The sequence below is a fragment of the Astyanax mexicanus genome, chromosome 11, assembly GCF_023375975.1.
Source record: "Astyanax mexicanus isolate ESR-SI-001 chromosome 11, AstMex3_surface, whole genome shotgun sequence".
In the NCBI taxonomy this organism is placed as follows: Eukaryota; Metazoa; Chordata; class Actinopteri; order Characiformes; family Acestrorhamphidae; genus Astyanax; species Astyanax mexicanus.
This window is the reverse complement of record NC_064418.1, coordinates 35858523-35876990: the sequence shown is the minus strand read 5'-3', so window position 1 is coordinate 35876990 and position 18468 is coordinate 35858523.

Genomic DNA, 18468 nt, shown 5'->3' with positions numbered 1-18468 from the left:
CATCGTTTCAGCTATCGACTATTCCTTCGCAGTTTATCACCATGTATGTCTGGAGCCTATCCACACCAAATTTAGAGGTAATATGACGAAGACTCTAGGAGGAGTTTGAATGAGTTCGTGAAAAATGTGTAAAAATTCCACAAATTTCGAAATGGCCGACTTCCTGTTGGGCGGAGCTAGTACAAGCCAATGGGTAATATGTGCGGGATGATAGTTTCTATGTTGTTGCCAAAAATCGAGAATATTGGAGAAATTTTGAGACAGCTACAGCTAATTTAATGGCCTAAACAAAATAGGGGGCGCTGTAGAGTCCTCTAGCTACACATGAGAAAAACGACAAAATATTCCTAAATCATTTCAAAGACTTATTGAATGTGCCAATTATCAAGAGGCTGAGTGCTTTTCATAAATATGATATAAAATAGGTGGCGCTAGAGAGCTGATGAAAGACGAATTTACGAAATTCCAACTTACGGTCAAAGTATGGCCTAAGCCAAATAGCTCTGTAAAATTTTAGGAGTTTTCAAACATCCTAACCCCTCCGAAACCCAGCGGGAAACTTTTTATTTTGAAACTTCCTGTCAAAATGGCCGACTTCCTGTTGGGCGGAGTCAAATAAAACCTAGTGATTCTTGTTGTTTATGAGGAGGTCAATGAGCGTACCAAAGTTGGTGCACGTTGGACAAACTTCATCCCGGCCACTGCCGACGTTTGGGGGCGCTATAGAGCTCCTGAACAACGCCAAATTCCAGCCTCTATGGACCTTTAAAATTTTCGCCGAGCTTCAGGTCTGTGCCAAAATGCGTGAGTTTTCGAGTATCGGAAATGCCTCAAAAATGGACGCAAAGAGGCAGAATAATAATAATAATAATAATAATAATAAACGGACCAAAAACAATAGGGCTTTGCACCTCCGGTGCAGGCTTCGCCTGCGCCTTCGGTGCTCGGGCCCTAATAATAATAATAATAATAATAATAAACGGACCAAAAACAATAGGGCTTTGCACCTCCGGTGCAGGCTTCGCCTGCGCCTTCGGTGCTCGGGCCCTAATAACGAGTTGTCCCCCTGTCACAGGGGGACGTAGGGCCCTCGCACAACAGCGCAAATTGTACTGGGCCAAACCGAGAAACCGGTGAAAGTAATTTTGAGGTCTTATTAAGTGTGGTAATTTTCAAGAGTTTTCTATCCTGCCAAAAATGTGAAATACCCATTTAAAATACAGGTGGCGCTATAGAGCTGTTAAAACACATATATTTGAAATTCTAATTCTAGATCAAACAACAGCCTCAGATAAGCAGGCCGGTCAAAGTTTGTGAGCTTTTCTCTCTTATAACGTCCTCAAAACTCCTAGCATTACCTATGTGTCAACCTCCAGTTTTGATGTGGCATCTCAAACATTCAACCGTCCGCCATTCCCTCCTCGTTTAAGATATTGACTATTTCTTCACAATTTATCATCAGATATGTTCAATGTTTATATTTACCAAATACCAAGAGAATTCAAAAAAATTTCTAGGAGTAGTTTGACAACATACGCAAAAAATGTATGCAAAATTCAGATATTTCAAAATGGCCGACTTCCTGTTGGGCGGAGTCAGTCCTACCAATACTGAAAACGTGTCTAATGATGTCTCTTGTGTTTTTGCCAAGTTTCATGAATTTTTAATCATCTGTGTTCTGACTGTGTCATGGTTTCACTTTGGTTTAGTGTTGCGTCTCTATTCAATCAATTGCTCGCCATTACGTCACCGTTTTAGCGATCAACTATTCCTTTGGCAATTTTCATCAACTGTGTCTGATGTTCATTCTCAGCTAATTTAGAGGTAATCTGACAAAGACTTTAGGAGCAGTTTAAATGAGTTTGTGAAAAAAAGTGTAAAAAAATTACAAAATCCAATATGGCCGACTTCCTGTTGGGCGGAGCTAATACAAACCATTGCAAATATGTGCAGAGTCATAGTATGTACGCTCCTACCAAAATTTGAGAAGATTAGACAAATTGTGACACATCCACAGCTAATTTATTAAACGAATGAATTAGGGGGCGCTATAGAGTCCGCTAGCTACACATGAAAAAATTATCACAATATTTGTAAAGTGTTTTTAGATCTTATGGAATCTGACAATTTTCAAGAGTTTTTGAGCATTTCCGTAATGTCAAATATGCATTGAAACCTAGGTGGCGCTATAGAGCCAATGAAATATGTATATATGAAATTTCAATTTTTAATCAAAGGACCGCTTAAATCAAGCAGGCCTGTAAAGTTTCGAGAGTTTTCAACCTGTTTTACCTCCTCAAACACCTACCAACACCAGAATGTATTTACTTCCTATTTTAATGGGGTATCTCCAGCAATTCAACTGTCCGCCATTTCATCCCCGTTTAAGATATCGACTATTCCTTCGCAATTTATCATCACGGATGGTAGTAGTTTATTGCTGACAAATATCAAGAGTATTCAACAAATTCCCTAGGAGGAGTTCGACAAAGTATGCAAAAAATGTGTGTAAAATGCACGTTTTTCAAAATGGCCGACTTCCTGTTGGGCGGAGTCAATCATATCAACACTGAAAATGTGTGTAATGATGTCTTTTATGTTTTTGCCAAGTTTCATGAATTTCCAAGCAGCTGTATTCTGACCATGCTAATGTTTCTATTTGGTTTAGTGTTGTGTCTCCATTAAATCAATTGCCCGCCATTACGTCATCGTTTCAGCTATCGACTATTCCTTCGCAATTTAGCACCATGTATGTCTGGAGACTATCCACAGACCATTTAGTTGTAATCTGACAAAGACTCTAGGAGGAGTTCGAATGAGTATGTGAAAAATGTTTAAAAAATTAACATTTTTCAAAATGGCCGACTTCCTGTTGGGCGGAGCTAATACATGCCAATGGGTATTATGTGTGGCATCGTAATATCTATGTTTCTACCAAAAATTTTGAACATTGGGGAAAATTTGAGACAGCTACCGCTAATTTATTAGCCTAAACCAAATAGGGGGCGCTGTAGAGTCATTTAGCACCACATTAGAAAAATGATTACATTTCTCGAAATCATTTAAAGGCATTATTGGGTCTGCTAATTTAGAAGAGGCTAAGAGCTTTCTATAAATGTCATATAAAATAGGTGGCGCTAGAGAGCTGATAAATTATGAATATGAAAAATTCCAATTTTACATCAAAGTACATCCTATGCCCAATAGGCCTGTGAAATTTTATGAGTTTTCGAACATCGTAACCCACCCAAAACACCACGGGAAACTTTTTATTTTGCGACTTCCTGCCAAAATGGCTGACTTCCTGTTAGGCGGAGTCAAATAAATCCAAGTGATTCTTGATCGGTATAATGAGGTCAATGAGCGTACCAAAGTTGGTGCACATTGGACAAACTTTATCCCGGCCACTGGCAACGTTTGGGGGCGCTATAGAGCTCCTGATCCACGCCCAAACCTGTGAACAATGTAATTTAAAATTTTTCACCGGCTTTGACGTCTGTGCCAAAATGCAAGAGTTTTCGAGTATCGGAAAGGCCTCAAAAATGGGCGCGAAGTTTGTAAATAAAAATAATAATAAACGGACCAAAAACAATAGGGCTTTGCACCTCCGGTGCAGGCTTCGCCTGCGCCTTCGGTGCTCGGGCCCTAATAATAAACGGACCAAAAACAATAGGGCTTTGCACCTCCGGTGCAGGCTTCGCCTGCGCCTTCGGTGCTCGGGCCCTAATAATAATAATAACGAGTTGTCCCCCTGTCACAGGGGGACGTAGGGCCCTCGCACAACAGCGCAAATCGTACCGGGCCAAACCGAGAAACCGGTAAAAGTAATTTTGAGGTCTTATTGAGTGTGCCAATTTTCAAGAGTTTTCTATCCTGTTAAACATGTGAAATATCCATTTAAAATACAGGTGGCGCTATGGCGCTGTTAAAATACATGTATTTGAAATTCTAATTCTACATCAAACAACAGCCTTAGATAAGCAGGCTGGTCAAATTTTGTGAGTTTTTCTCCGTTATAACCTCCTCAAAACACCTGGCATTACCTAGGTTTTCACCTCCTGTTTTGATGTGGGATCTCAAACATTCAACCGTCCGCCATTCCCTCCTCGTTTAAGATATCGACTATTTCTTCACAATTTATCATCAGATATGTTCAATGTTTATATTTACCAAATACCAAGAGAATTCAAAAAAATTTCTAGGAGTAGTTTGACAACATACGCAAAAAATGTATGCAAAATTCAGATATTTCAAAATGGCCGACTTCCTGTTGGGCGGAGTCAGTCCTACCAATACTGAAAACGTGTCTAATGATGTCTCTTGTGTTTTTGCCAAGTTTCATGAATTTTTAATGATCTGTGTTCTGACTGTGTCATGGTTTCACTTTGGTTTAGTGTTGCGTCTCTATTCAATCAATTGCTCGCCATTACGTCACCGTTTTAGCGATCAACTATTCCTTTGGCAATTTTCATCAACTGTGTCTGATGTTCATTCTCAGCTAATTTAGAGGTAATCTGACAAAGACTTTAGGAGCAGTTTAAATGAGTTTGTGAAAAAAAGTGTAAAAAAATTACAAAATCCAATATGGCCGACTTCCTGTTGGGCGGAGCTAATACAAACCATTGCAAATATGTGCAGAGTCATAGTATCTACGCTCCTACCAAAATTTGAGAAGATTAGACAAATTGTGACACATCCACAGCTAATTTATTAAACGAATGAATTAGGGGGCGCTATAGAGTCCGCTAGCTACACATGAAAAAATTATCACAATATTTGTAAAGTGTTTTTAGATCTTATGGAATCTGACAATTTTCAAGAGTTTTTGAGCATTTCCGTAATGTCAAATATGCATTGAAACCTAGGTGGCGCTATAGAGCCAAAGAAATATGTATATATGAAATTTCAATTTTTAATCAAAGGACCGCTTAAATCAAGCAGGCCTGTAAAGTTTCGAGAGTTTTCAACCTGTTTAACCTCCTCAAACACCTACCAACACCAGAATGCATTTACTTCCTATTTTAATGGGGTATCTCCAGCAATTCAACTGTCCGCCATTTCATCCCCGTTTAAGATATCGACTATTCCTTCGCAATTTATCATCAAGGATGGTAGTAGTTTATTGCTGACAAATATCAAGAGTATTCAACAAATTCCCTAGGAGGAGTTCGACAAAGTATGCAAAAAATGTGTGTAAAATGCACGTTTTTCAAAATGGCCGACTTCCTCTTGGGCGGAGTCAATCATATCAACACTGAAAATGTGTGTAATGATGTCTTTTATGTTTTTGCCAAGTTTCATGAATTTCCAAGCAGCTGTATTCTGACCATGCTAATGTTTCTATTTGGTTAAGTGTTGTGTCTGTATTAAATCAATTGCCCGCCATTACGTCATCGTTTCAGCTATCGACTATTCCTTCACAATTTAGCACCATGTATGTCTGGAGACTATCCAAAGACCATTTAGTTGTAATCTGACAAAGACTCTAGGAGGAGTTCGAATGAGTATGTGAAAAATGTTTAAAAAATTAACATTTTTCAAAATGGCCGACTTCCTGTTGGGCGGAGCTAATACATGCCAATGGGTATTATGTGTGGCATCGTAATATCTATGTTTCTACCAAAAATTTTGAACATTGGGGAAAATTTGAGACAGCTACCGCTAATTTATTAGCCTAAACCAAATAGGGGGCGCTGTAGAGTCATTTAGCACCACATTAGAAAAATGATTACATTTCTCGAAATCATTTAAAGGCATTATTGGGTCTGCTAATTTAGAAGAGGCTAAGAGCTTTCTATAAATGTCATATAAAATAGGTGGCGCTAGAGAGCTGATAAATTATGAATATGAAAAATTCCAATTTTACATCAAAGTACAGCCTATGCCCAATAGGCCTGTGAAATTTTATGAGTTTTCGAATATCGTAACCCACCCAAAACACCACGGGAAACTTTTTATTTTGCGACTTCCTGCCAAAATGGCTGACTTCCTGTTAGGCGGAGTCAAATAAATCCAAGTGATTCTTGATCGGTATAATGAGGTCAATGAGCGTACCAAAGTTGGTGCACATTGGACAAACTTTATCCCGGCCACTGGCAACGTTTGGGGGCGCTATAGAGCTCCTGATCCACGCCCAAACCTGTGAACAATGTAATTTAAAATTTTTCACCGGCTTTGACGTCTGTGCCAAAATGCAAGAGTTTTCAAGTATCGGAAAGGCCTCAAAAATGGGCGCGAAGTTTGTAAATAAAAATAATAATAAACGGACCAAAAACAATAGGGCTTTGCACCTCCGGTGCAGGCTTCGCCTGCGCCTTCGGTGCTCGGGCCCTAATAATAACGAGTTGTCCCCCTGTCACAGGGGGACGTAGGGCCCTCGCACAACAGCGCAAATCGTACCGGGCCAAACCAAGAAACCGGTAAAAGTAATTTTAAGGTCTTATTGAGTGTGCCAATATTCAAGAGTTTTCTATCCTGTTAAACACGTGAAATATCCATTTAAAATACAGGTGGCGCTATAGCACTGTTAAAATACATGTATTTGAAATTCTAATTCTACATCAAAGAACAGCCTTAGATAAGCAGGCCGGTCAAATTTTGTGAGTTTTTCTCCGTTATAACCTCCTCAAAACACCTGGCATTACCTAGGTTTTGACCTCCTGTTTTGATGTGGCATCTCACAAATTCAACCATCTGCCATTTCGTCCTCGTTTGAGATATCGACTATTGCTTCACAATTTATCATCAGATATGTTCAATGTTTATTTTTACCAAATACCAAGAGAATTCAACAAATCTGCTAGGAGTAGTTTGACAATGTACACAAAAAATGTGTGTAAAATGCAGATATTTCAAAATGGCCGACTTCCTGTTGGGCGGAGTCAGTCCTACCAATGCTGAAAATGTGTGTAATGATGTCTCTTGTGTTTTTGCCAAGTTTCATGAATTTTCAAAAATCTGTTTTCTGACCGTGTCATGGTTTCACTTTGGTTTAGTGTTGCGTCTCTAGTGAATCAATTGCTCGCCATTGGGTCACCGTTTTACCGATCAACTAATCCTTTGGCAGTTATCATCAAATATGTCTGTTGTTCATTGACAGCGAAATAAGAGGTAATCTGACAAAGACTTTAGGAGCAGTTTAAATGAGTTTGTGAAAAATGTGTAAAAATATTACAAATTCCAATATGGCCGACTTCCTGTTGGGCGGAGCTAATACAAGCCAATTGCAAATATGTGCAGGGTCATACTATCTACACTCCTACCAAAATTTGAGAAGATTAGACAAATTTTGACACATCCACAGCTAATTTATTAAATGAACAAATTAGGGGGCGCTGTAGAGTCCGCTAGCTATACATGAAAAAATTGTCAAAATATTTGTAAAGTGTTTTTAGGTCTTATGCAATCTGTCAATTTTCAAGAGGTTTTGAGCATTCCCGTAATGTCAAATATGCATTGAAACCTAGGTGGCGCTATAGAGCCAATGAAATACGTATATATGAAATTTTAATTTCAGATCAAACTACTGCTTAAATCAAGCAGGCCTGTAAATTTTCGAGAGTTTTCAACCTTTTTAACCTCCTCAAACACCTACTAACACCAGAATGTATTCACTTCCTGTTTTAACGGGGCATCTCAAGCAATTCAACTGTCCGCCATTTCGTCCTCGTTTAAGATATCGACTATTCCTTCGCAATTTACAATCAAGTATGTTAGCAGTTTATTACAGACAAATATCAAGAGTATTCAACAAATTCCCTAGGAGGAGTTCGACAAAGTATGCAAAAAATGTGTGTAAAACACACTTTTTTCAAAATGGCCGACTTCCTGTTGGGCGGATTCAGTCTTACCAATACTAAAAACGTGTCTTATGATGTCTCTTGTGTTTTTGCCAAGTTTCATGAATTTTCAATCATCTGTTTTATGACCGTGTCATGGTTTCACTTTTGTTTAGTGTTGCTTCTCCATTAAATTAATTGCCTGCCATTACGTCATCGTTTCAGCTATCGACTATTCCTTTGCAATTTATCACCACGTATGTCTGGAGCCTACCCTTGCCCAATTTAGAGATAATCTGACAAAGACTCTAGGAGGAGTTTGAATGAGTTCATGAAAAATGTGTAAAAATTCCACAAATTTCAAAATGGCCGACTTCCTGTTGGGCGGAGCTAATACCAGCCAATGGGTAATATGTGCGGGATGATACTCTCTATGTTGTTGCCAAAAATCGAGAATATTGGAGAAATTTTGAGACAGCTACAGCTAATTTAATGGCCTAAATAAAATAGGGGGCGCTGTAGAGTCATCTAGCTACACATGAGAAAAACGACAAAATATTTCTAAATCATTTCAAAGACTTATTGAATCTGCCAATTATCAAGAGGCTGAGAGCTTTTTATAAATGTGATATAAAATAGGTGGCGCTAGAGAGCTGATGAAACACGAATTTACAAAATTCCAACTGAAGGTCAAAGTATGGCCAAGGCCAAATAGCTCTGTAAAATTTTAGGAGTTTTCAAACATCCTAACCACTCCGAAACCCAGCGGGAAACTTTTTATTTTGCAACTTCCTGTCAAAATCGCCGACTTCCTGTTGGGCGGAGTCAAATAAAACCTAGTGATTCTTGTTGTGTATGAGGAGGTCAATGAGCGTACCAAAGTTGGTGCACGTTGGACAAACTTCATCCCGGCCACTGCCGACGTTTGGCGGCGCTATAGAGCTCCTGAACAACGCCAAAGTCCAGCCTCTATGGAACTTTAAAATTTTCGCCGAGCTTGAGGCCTGTGCCAAAATGCGTGAGTTTTCGAGTATCGGAAATGCCTCAAAAATGGACGCAAAGAGGCAGAATAATAATAATAATAATAATAATAATAATAATAATAATAATAAACGGACCAAAAACAATAGGGCTTTGCACCTCCGGTGCAGGCTTTGCCTGCGCCTTCGGTGCTCGGGCCCTAATAATAATAATAATAAACGGACCAAAAACAATAGGGCTTTGCACCTCCGGTGCAGGCTTCGCCTGCGCCTTCGGTGCTCGGGCCCTAATGACAAAAAAGGTAACAGAATAAGAGAGAGAAGCAAACAAGAGAGGTCAGGGGAGTGAAAGAAAATGAGAAAATAAGAGAAAAAGAATGGGAGCAGGTGGGAAAATATGGTAGAAGATGACCAGAAAGCGAAGGAAAGAGAAAGAGACAGAAAATAAGAAAACGTGGGCCAAAAAAATAAATAAAACAAGAGAGACAAGAAAAGAGAACAAAAGAAGAATCAGAATGAAAAACGGAGAACAGAAGAGAGAAGAGAGAATAAAAAAGTAAGAGTGGAAAAAAGTGACAATGTGGACAAAAGTATTAGAGATAGAATGGAGAGAGAGGACAAACACATTTTTTTGCGAAAAAGCCTCAACTTCTCCACTTCTTAGACATTTAACACACATATACACACATTCAAAAAGAGAGAGAGAGAGAGAAAAAGAGAGAGAGAGGGAGAGAGCTCTGTTGTGGTTCACTGAGGTATAATAAGCTGCTCTATGTGACTGAAGAGGGAACAGGAGAGAAGACTAAAAAGACTAAAAACCCTAAAACACACACACACACAGACACACACACAGACACACACACACACACACACACATTCTCAGAGGGCTTGCCAAAGCACTGCCAGCTACTAATCAGACTACAGCATCCCTCACATAATCACACACAGCAGGTGCAGCCCATCACACTGGGGACTCTTTCTAGTGCTAAATGCATTACATTACACCATAGAGGATTCTTTCAGACAGCACTGCTGAATATGGATAATCTCATTGTGCAGCTCCAGGTAGGCCAGACTGCGCTATTCACCCTAAACGCTGCAGCATCACTGAACCACAGCCAGCACTGCTGATCAGGGCAAACAGCATTATAAAAATACATCTGACACCATTAGTCACTTCATTTACACATACTCTCTCTTACACACACGTTCACACACACATCACATCAAAACAATTCTCGCTGAAAGAAATACACTGAAAGCCAACGTGTTGATTTACCATATTTTATTCATGTGCAACTGCATGACACATCTGAATCATGCAAATTCAAACACCTTTTTTCATTCCACATACACACAACCTTCATAAGCCTTACATGATAAATACCCTTCACCACTATGAGATTATGCTGTTCTTCCACTTTCACTATATATTTCTGTTCCATCTCCTCCACACACAAACTGAAAACCGTAAACACGCAGAAATAATGCATCAAATGTGTCACTATGTACATAATGCCTACTTCAATAAAATATACGTACAGCTCCAGTGCTCCACAGCTCCAATACTGGGAGGTTTATACAGTCTTGCCCATATCTGGCATTAATCGTGATGACAAATAGCTTAAAGGTCTCCTTCCCCTAAAATCCACTTTTTCTTGTTCTTTGTAAAATACAGTAGGTCTCTCTGAGTTGTATATGGATGCTGCGCATTAAACTTTTCCTCAACCTCCATTGTCTGCAGCAGATAGTAAAATAAATTATTCCGAAAAACGAGTCGATCAGGAAAAGCACTCTGTCTACGTCAACCAGTGAATTAGTATTCATGGCCTTGCCCACTTCTGCTCGCGACCGCCCACAGGCAGTGCTAAAGCCAGGTAGCGACACCGTCTCATCAGGTAGAAGCTAACAGCGCTATGAACAACATGGCAGTTACGTTCCTGTGTTATTTGTGCTTTGCCCAGTAATTCTGAGCTAAGGAACAAATGGTTATAATTTCTGTGTGGAACACCACCAGCAAAGTACAAGTGAGATAAGTAGGTGTATGTTTAAAACAGTTCTGTTTACACTAGTTAAAAGTAAAAAAATTGTTTTAACTGCCTGGGTGGATCTGCTATGGCTCAGCCAACAAAACCCCGGGGCTGGATTTTTACTTTTCCGGACCTGGACTACCCACCTCTGTGTAAGTTTACATAGGATCTCCGGTGGATTCTGTGTTTTACTCTAAGACTTAGCAGGGCATTTCACATATTGCAAAGTAACATATGACATTGCAAAGACTGTTATTAGTGTAAAAATGTCTTTATTTTAAAACATATCTAACTGTTGTCAGTATTACTGCCTATCAGTGCTTTTAGCTGATCAGAGGTGATATGTTTGCATGTATATATATATATATATATGAGCAAGAGCTGAAATCCTTTCTCCCCCACCCACTTCTCCACCGGACTAAAGCATTGTATCATAACGAATCACTTTTCACAAAAAACAGCTCAAATGGCATTCATTCATACTAGAGACCACAACTAGACATTTAAAAATAAAAGAAAAAATGATGGAATGAGACCTTTATTGCATTTATTAGAAGGGGTATTCACAACCATTTGGACTTATAGTATATGGGCAGTATTACAAACGGGGTTTAAGCCTAGTCTTGGACTACACACCATTTTGAATGAAGATTTTCTATAGAAAGGAAAATACAGTCTACGACTAGGCTTAATATCTCTCGGCAAACCATCCTATAGTGTATATAGTATATACTGTATATCATTGTCTGATTTATTGAATAATATTCAATAAATAGTTATTAAACTAGTTCTATTAATATCAAGGTCAGCTCTTATTACCCAACTCTCTTTAGGTAATGATGAACCAGTTTTGAACAGAATTTTCACAGGAACAGGTTCGATTTCTGACTTAAAATTCAACGATGTGCTTCAAACTCAGAAAAGTGGAGCTGTGAGGCAGATTTAACCAGACCAAAACACCAGGCCTGAGTTAAACACTCACACAAACCATGTTTGGGCCTCTAGTTTTAGTGCTGTAAAATTGATGGGAAAAGGGGTTTAGCTGTGGACTCGGGAGGCCCACTTCTGTTTCCCAGCATGCTTTGCTGCTGAGGGTCAGCGGTGTAAAGCCTGCGGCGCCGCACACAGGAAGAACAGCAGGAACGGACAAGAAGAGAAACTCATAACCTATAAACCATCGCCAAGAAGATGAGCTCAGCTTATTGACATGCAGTGCGGAGAGCTGGAGAGAGTGGAGAAAAGCAAATATATTGTCTAAAACTACCAAATAGTTTAGATCAGGGCTGGCAGGAAGAAACTCCACAGTAAACTAATTCAGCATTACATTACAGACTTTCTCCTGCAGAAAGGACAATTTCAGCTACAGATTTTTTTTTTTGCTATAGAGACTATTTGGCCAATATATTCAATATATAAACATCAGCTGTAACTAGTGCTCGGGTTAAGCCAGTACTTAACACTCAGGGTAAAGTATCAGTATCACAACAATTGTAGTAATTGGCTTACTAGCATTTTCCTGCCTACCAGGAATTCTCACAAGCTTCCAGCATGTAAAACATTAATGAAATGTCCAGAATTACACTTGTTTAAATATGTGTGTCACTCTTGGTCGATATGGACATGCATCTAATTCAGTTGGGGCAAAACAGAGCCAATCTCAGAAGCACAACCAATCAGATTCATTATTTTAGAGAAGGGTGATAGACTGAGCCTGTCCAAAAAACTAGACAAGTTTCTTCAAAAAATTGTGTTATTAATATAGAATTTAATATGAAGTAACAGCCTCTCATGAGATGTTTGACACATAGCTCTAAATTGACCCAAGAGCATTAGTGATGTCAGGTTCTGATGTGGAACGATTAGTTCTGGACCACAAACTTTATTCCAACTCATCTCAGAGGTATTTGGTGGAGCTCCAAAGAACCACTTCAGAGAACACAGTTCCACTGCTCCACAGACCGGAGCTGGGGGGGCATTTTACCCCTCCTGCAGTACACACCCCTCCTCCGTTTCTTTGTGTATGGTAACCTTTGGCTGACAGAGTGCAAAGTGACAAGATTATACTATAAGCTGTGTGTGGCCAGTGGAACACCTGGTGGCAGTAACTAGCTGAATTCACTAATTACTAATTATGGTTTCAGAATATATTTAGACATTAATTCTGTGTTTGAGTGCTGTCAGAAAATGCGAAAAAGAGTTTGTACCAATTGTGAATTCCATTCTAGAGTTTATGAGATATGACCTATAAAACATTTTGCCTGTGCCATATGTTTTTATATTTAGTTTTAATTACATTCCATCATTGACAAATATTAATTCAATTTGTTTAATTTTGGCTGTGTTTGTGGACCACTTAATGGGCCCTATTTATGTATTCTATTCTATTTATGTCAACCACACCCTGCACAGCTTGATTTAGGACATGTCAGTGTACCTTTGGTATCGTAAGGATGTAAAAAACTTCACGAAAGGCACATACTAAATCTTTGAATTAATCATGGATGCCTTTTGGGTGTAACGTGAAATATACCAATCAATGTGTAACTTGCAATTTTCCTCAGAAGCCAGTTGCGCTCTGACTTTGGTGGATTGCTATTTTAACTGCGCAGCACTTCTGAGCTTTCCAGCAGAAGAGTCTGACCTGCTTGTTCAAGATATTGTGTTTATTGTTGATGTAATATTTGGGGCTGTGCATGAGTGAATTACCTTGTATGTGGGGAGGTGCATGCACACTGAGAGAGCAAGGCACGCCTGCATTGCCCAGATAGCAATGAACATCTGACGGTTGACTGTTGTCAGGGTTTAAATCCATCAGTGGCACACCTGTGGTTTCTTTTACCAAGACAGCAACACACCCGAAATACACACCTCACAGACCACCATGTCCATCGGTGTAGATATATATACGCAAGCATGTTTGCTTGTGGCGCAAGGCATGAAAATAGACTGTTGTAGGATAGCAATGAGCATCACAACGCACCTTGCGCAGGGTGTAAGATAGGGCCCACAGTCTTGTTTTTGGATACCCTACTGATCCCATGCAAAGTGGGCAGAGCTTCTAACAAGTACCTGAAAAGAGTGAGGTTGTTTTTACTAGTTAATTTTCTGGTATATACAACCTTCTGATGAGCACTAGTATATATTAATGTTTCCCAACACATTTACTTTCTGCTATACCCAGCTCTGACTCAGCTATAATAAAGCATGCAGTGCTTGACTGATGAGCTAGATTCCATAAAACACACCATCACGGCTCCTCTCTTTAAATTCACTCTGAATAGTTTACTGTTGTTCTGTATATGCGGTGGGATGCTACCCACAAATCTGCACTGCAGGATTCACAGTCGACTTTTGTAAAGGTTTTCAAGTGACATGAAAAAACAAACTGAAACTGCGGGGAGGAAAAGAGCTGATTTCTTTCTTTCTGATGTTCAGAGGTGATATTTCCCCTCAGCCCGTGCTGCAGATGGAGACGGAGTGAGGTGAAGCGAGAAGTGTAGGTAACACTTCTTCACTGACATTTCTTTGAACTGGGTGTTGTGACTCAGCGTGGCACTGTCACTAACACCTCACTGCATTCTAGATAAGCCACAGCTATCACTAATTAACTCCCATGAAATGAAAGCACTCCCCCCATCATTTTTCCCTCACTCTCTCTTACTCGGTCATATTTATCTCTTGCTCTCTCCTCTCTCTTTCTCTCTCTCTCTCTCTCTCTCTCTCTCTCTCAGTTGAGTTTACTGAAATTTATTTGTAACTTTATTGACTTGAGAAATTCACAATTTCCTTTAGCTCTTTAGTGTCTTTCTCTCAATTTAAAATATAGCATTATTAGCATGACAATAATAATTACAATACTGCCAATACATTACAACACTACTTACTAAAAATATGAAAGAATACAACAATAATACTGATTAAAGATAATAATTAAAATGTACAAAAAGAAATGGACAAAAGTATTTTTGTCAATCATAAATTTTTTGTCTTAATTCTTCAGGGAAGGTTTCTATTTGTTTCAATTTAACAATGCAAATAAGTGAAGTCAGTATGCTGGATAATTACCACCCCACCTCAACTACCAACTCCTTAACTCATCTCAAATGTATCAGCTCTGCAGCTCAATGCTGGGGGGGCTTTATACCCTTGTAAGCCAAGCCTGGCATCATGTTCATCTGCTCCATCATTTTATTTCTAATTCTTATCCCATTTTTTCCCTATTTACACGGCCAATTACACAACCCACTCATTAGGACGCCCCCTATAACTACTGATGCCCCAACACCAGGAGGGTGAAGACTAGAACATGCCTCCTCCAACACATGTGAAGTCAGCCATCTGCTGATGCAGCCTTGCTAAGTAGAATCACAGCGTGCTCGGTGGAAAGCACAGCGACTCAGTTCCGATACATCAGCGCACAGATGCCTTGTGCTGATCAACATCACCCTTTGAAGTGATGTGAGGAAAGAGCGCCATCTACCCATCCAGAGAGAGCAAAGCCAACTGTGCTCTCTCAGGGCTTCAGTAGCTGATGGCAAGCTACATGAACAGGATTCGAACTGGCGATCTCCTGATCATAGTGGCAGCACTTAGCCTGCTGGACCACTCGGAGACCCCAGTGAGGTCAATTATATTAGTGATACACACGACAGGGACAAGACTGAGCTACGTGTGCAAATTAAGTAGCTGAATGCATTACATAGAAATATACTTTATATTTATGAATCTAAAATACCTACAATACCTTTAAGCAAATCACGTTTCTCTCTTTCTCATGCACACACACACACACACACACACAATTTGCCTTTTCCCACAATGTTCTCAACGTCTACCTCTCAAAATGAATAAAGCAGCTGAGGAATAAAGAGACGTGGTTTCAGTTTTGGCTCAGGGAGGAAAAAGCACTTCTCCTTAAGATTTAATAGAATCAATCAACAAAACCATTAAAGACAAGTTTACAATTAATTCTTCCACAATAAAACCTCTGAATTAACATTGCGGTCCTCTTGGCTGCAGATAGACTTGTATTAAGTCTGTAATGTGAGGTGATCGGGTTTTCAGACGGGACTGTGGGGCTCTCAGGGCCTGTGAAACAGCTCGGCTGGACTTGGACGTGGTGAGGTGTGTGAGGTTAGTATGAGTGATCTTTATTGTGTGTGTGTTTAGGGTGTTAATTGAGTGACTGTGTAAACGGTATCTAGATTTGACAGCCATGGTTATTCATTACATCTGTATGATGAGTGTGACCAGTGATAAAACACAGACTGGAAAAGGCATCTGTCTCTCTCTCTCTCTCTCTCTCTCTCTCTCTCTGTGTCTTTCTCTCTCTCACCTTTTCTTTATCTCTCTATGTCTCCAATTAATACCAGCCGTCCACACATTCACCAGTACAACACACACTAACACACAATCATCCTGTCAGTGTCACTGTAGTGCTGAAAATGATCCAACATCAAAATAATACCTGCTGTGTGGTGGTCCTGTGGAGTCCTGACAGTTGAAGAACAGAGTGAAAGTAGGGTTTATAAAGTATGGAGAGAAACAGATACAGGACCATGGTGGTGGTTTATCAGTGTACATGAATGTATAACATATAAGTAGAAATCAAAGGGCACAGGAAAGCTGATGTGAGAAACCAACACTTAATGTATTCTCTCTTTCCCTTTAATTCAACCTGTATTCAAAACTTGACTTTCTTATACTGTGGGTTAAATTGTCAACATTCACCAAATTACTGAACTTTCTGTAATACTGCACTACAGTTTAGGTATATCTAAATAATTGTCCTGGGTCCTTCCAGGTTAATGGTTTTTCCATCAAACTGGGCTTTCTGAAAATGCAGTCATGATGTAAAAATAATAAAATCACAAAGTCAAAGGGTGGTACTTAAATTACATACAGTACAAAATAAAAATGAACTGCTTTATGAATGAAAAGTATTCCTCGTGTTAAAAAAAATGGCATTGGCAACCCAAGGACAGACAAGATAGATACAATAAAGGAGGAAAAGAAAGAAAGTGATATACAGTATTTAGTTGCATTAACTAAGTATTCTTATTGTAACGACAACAACAAGGTATCCAAAAGTGTGCAACTATTCGTATATCAAATTTAATTAAGCAGTCCAATCATTTATATGAAATAAATTTTTGATAAAAAAAATGTTAACATTTGTGACTGTACACACATTTTACGCAAGTTTCAGAAGGTTTTTTTTTAGAAAACTTTGGCTTGAGAGGTTTGCTGGACATGGCAACCCCACTGTAACTTTGCTTCATTCACAAATATGCACATTTTGGAAGAAAATGCAGTTATGCCTGTACATACCAATGTTGGGTAGGTGGAGGTTGAGCTGGATTTAACCGCAGAACTGGGACATCTTTCTTAGTTTACTGCACTTTTATTGAATTTTAGTCAGCAACAATAAAGAAATATTCAAAACCTGATGCTCAGAATAGCCAGAATAGGCATTTGTTCCCAAGGTTTATGTACGGTGTGACTGAACTTCTCAGAAATCAGCTTGCATTAGTTTGCTTAGCTAGCTAATTAGCTCACTGAGCTTAGGCTAGCCAAGGGCAAATGCATTCCTATTGACTGATTCACTCATTGTTGCCCTCTGCTGCTCTTATCCTGTGAGTGGCCACTTGTGTAACGTAGAAAATATACCCTCCTGAGCTGTGAAAGAAATTCGGCAAAGAATAAAAGCAGTACTAAAACTGAGGGCTATACTCGAAAGGGGAACCGGTTGTTCTCTGGGCTCCACAGGACAGTGAAGTGGAGTAACGGTACAAGTATACATACAAGTTTAAGCAGATGTACTTTTATTATAAGGTAAATAAGACAAACGAACATGCAACTATTATGACTACTACTTCTATTACTGTTGAAACTGATACTACATCGATTACTAGTAGTATTAGTACCTCGCTAAATGCTACAAATATTTCTGCTAGTAATACTGTTACTACTTCTACTATTACTAATATTACTACTGCTACTATTGCCATAACTACTGTTAGTATTGTACGGCAGTAATGCTAAAAATACCATATTTTTCAGACCATAAGGCACACCTAAAATCCTTTAATTTTCCCAAAATTATATAATCCAGTGCGCCTTATGTAAGAATTTTACCAGTCAGGTTGCAAGGAGCAGTAAAACCACTTCAATTTCAATTTAGTTTCTCCCGCACCGAGACTGGAACTAAGTGCTAGCTCTTTTTCCGCTCAGAGGCGAGTATTATCAGTCTGTAGCCTGCTGGTAACCCCGCCTAGCACTGTTGAAGCAGCATTATCATTAGCCATTAACTATGCTAAGTGCTAGCTCTTTCGCCACTCAGAGGTAAGCATTATTATTAGCCTGTAGTCTGCGTGTTTACTGTGTTAAAACAAGCTGCGTGAGAAAAATCGCTAGCTAATCTCACCCTGGCTTACTGAAACACTCAGGGTTCCTCAGTGTAGCATTGTCGGGGAGCAATAGTGGCTAACTGCAGCTACTATAGCAGACAAACCAAGTCTCCCTGAAGCTGCAGGACTCTCCCGCATTTCGGTAGCGGCTCCCTGATGCCCGCGACTCACATATAATCTCCCGGAATTCAGAACGAGCGCCCTAAAAGCACTCACAGGCGACAGACTTTTTTTCTCTAATCGTGTGTGGGAAGGAGAGAGAGAAAACAGA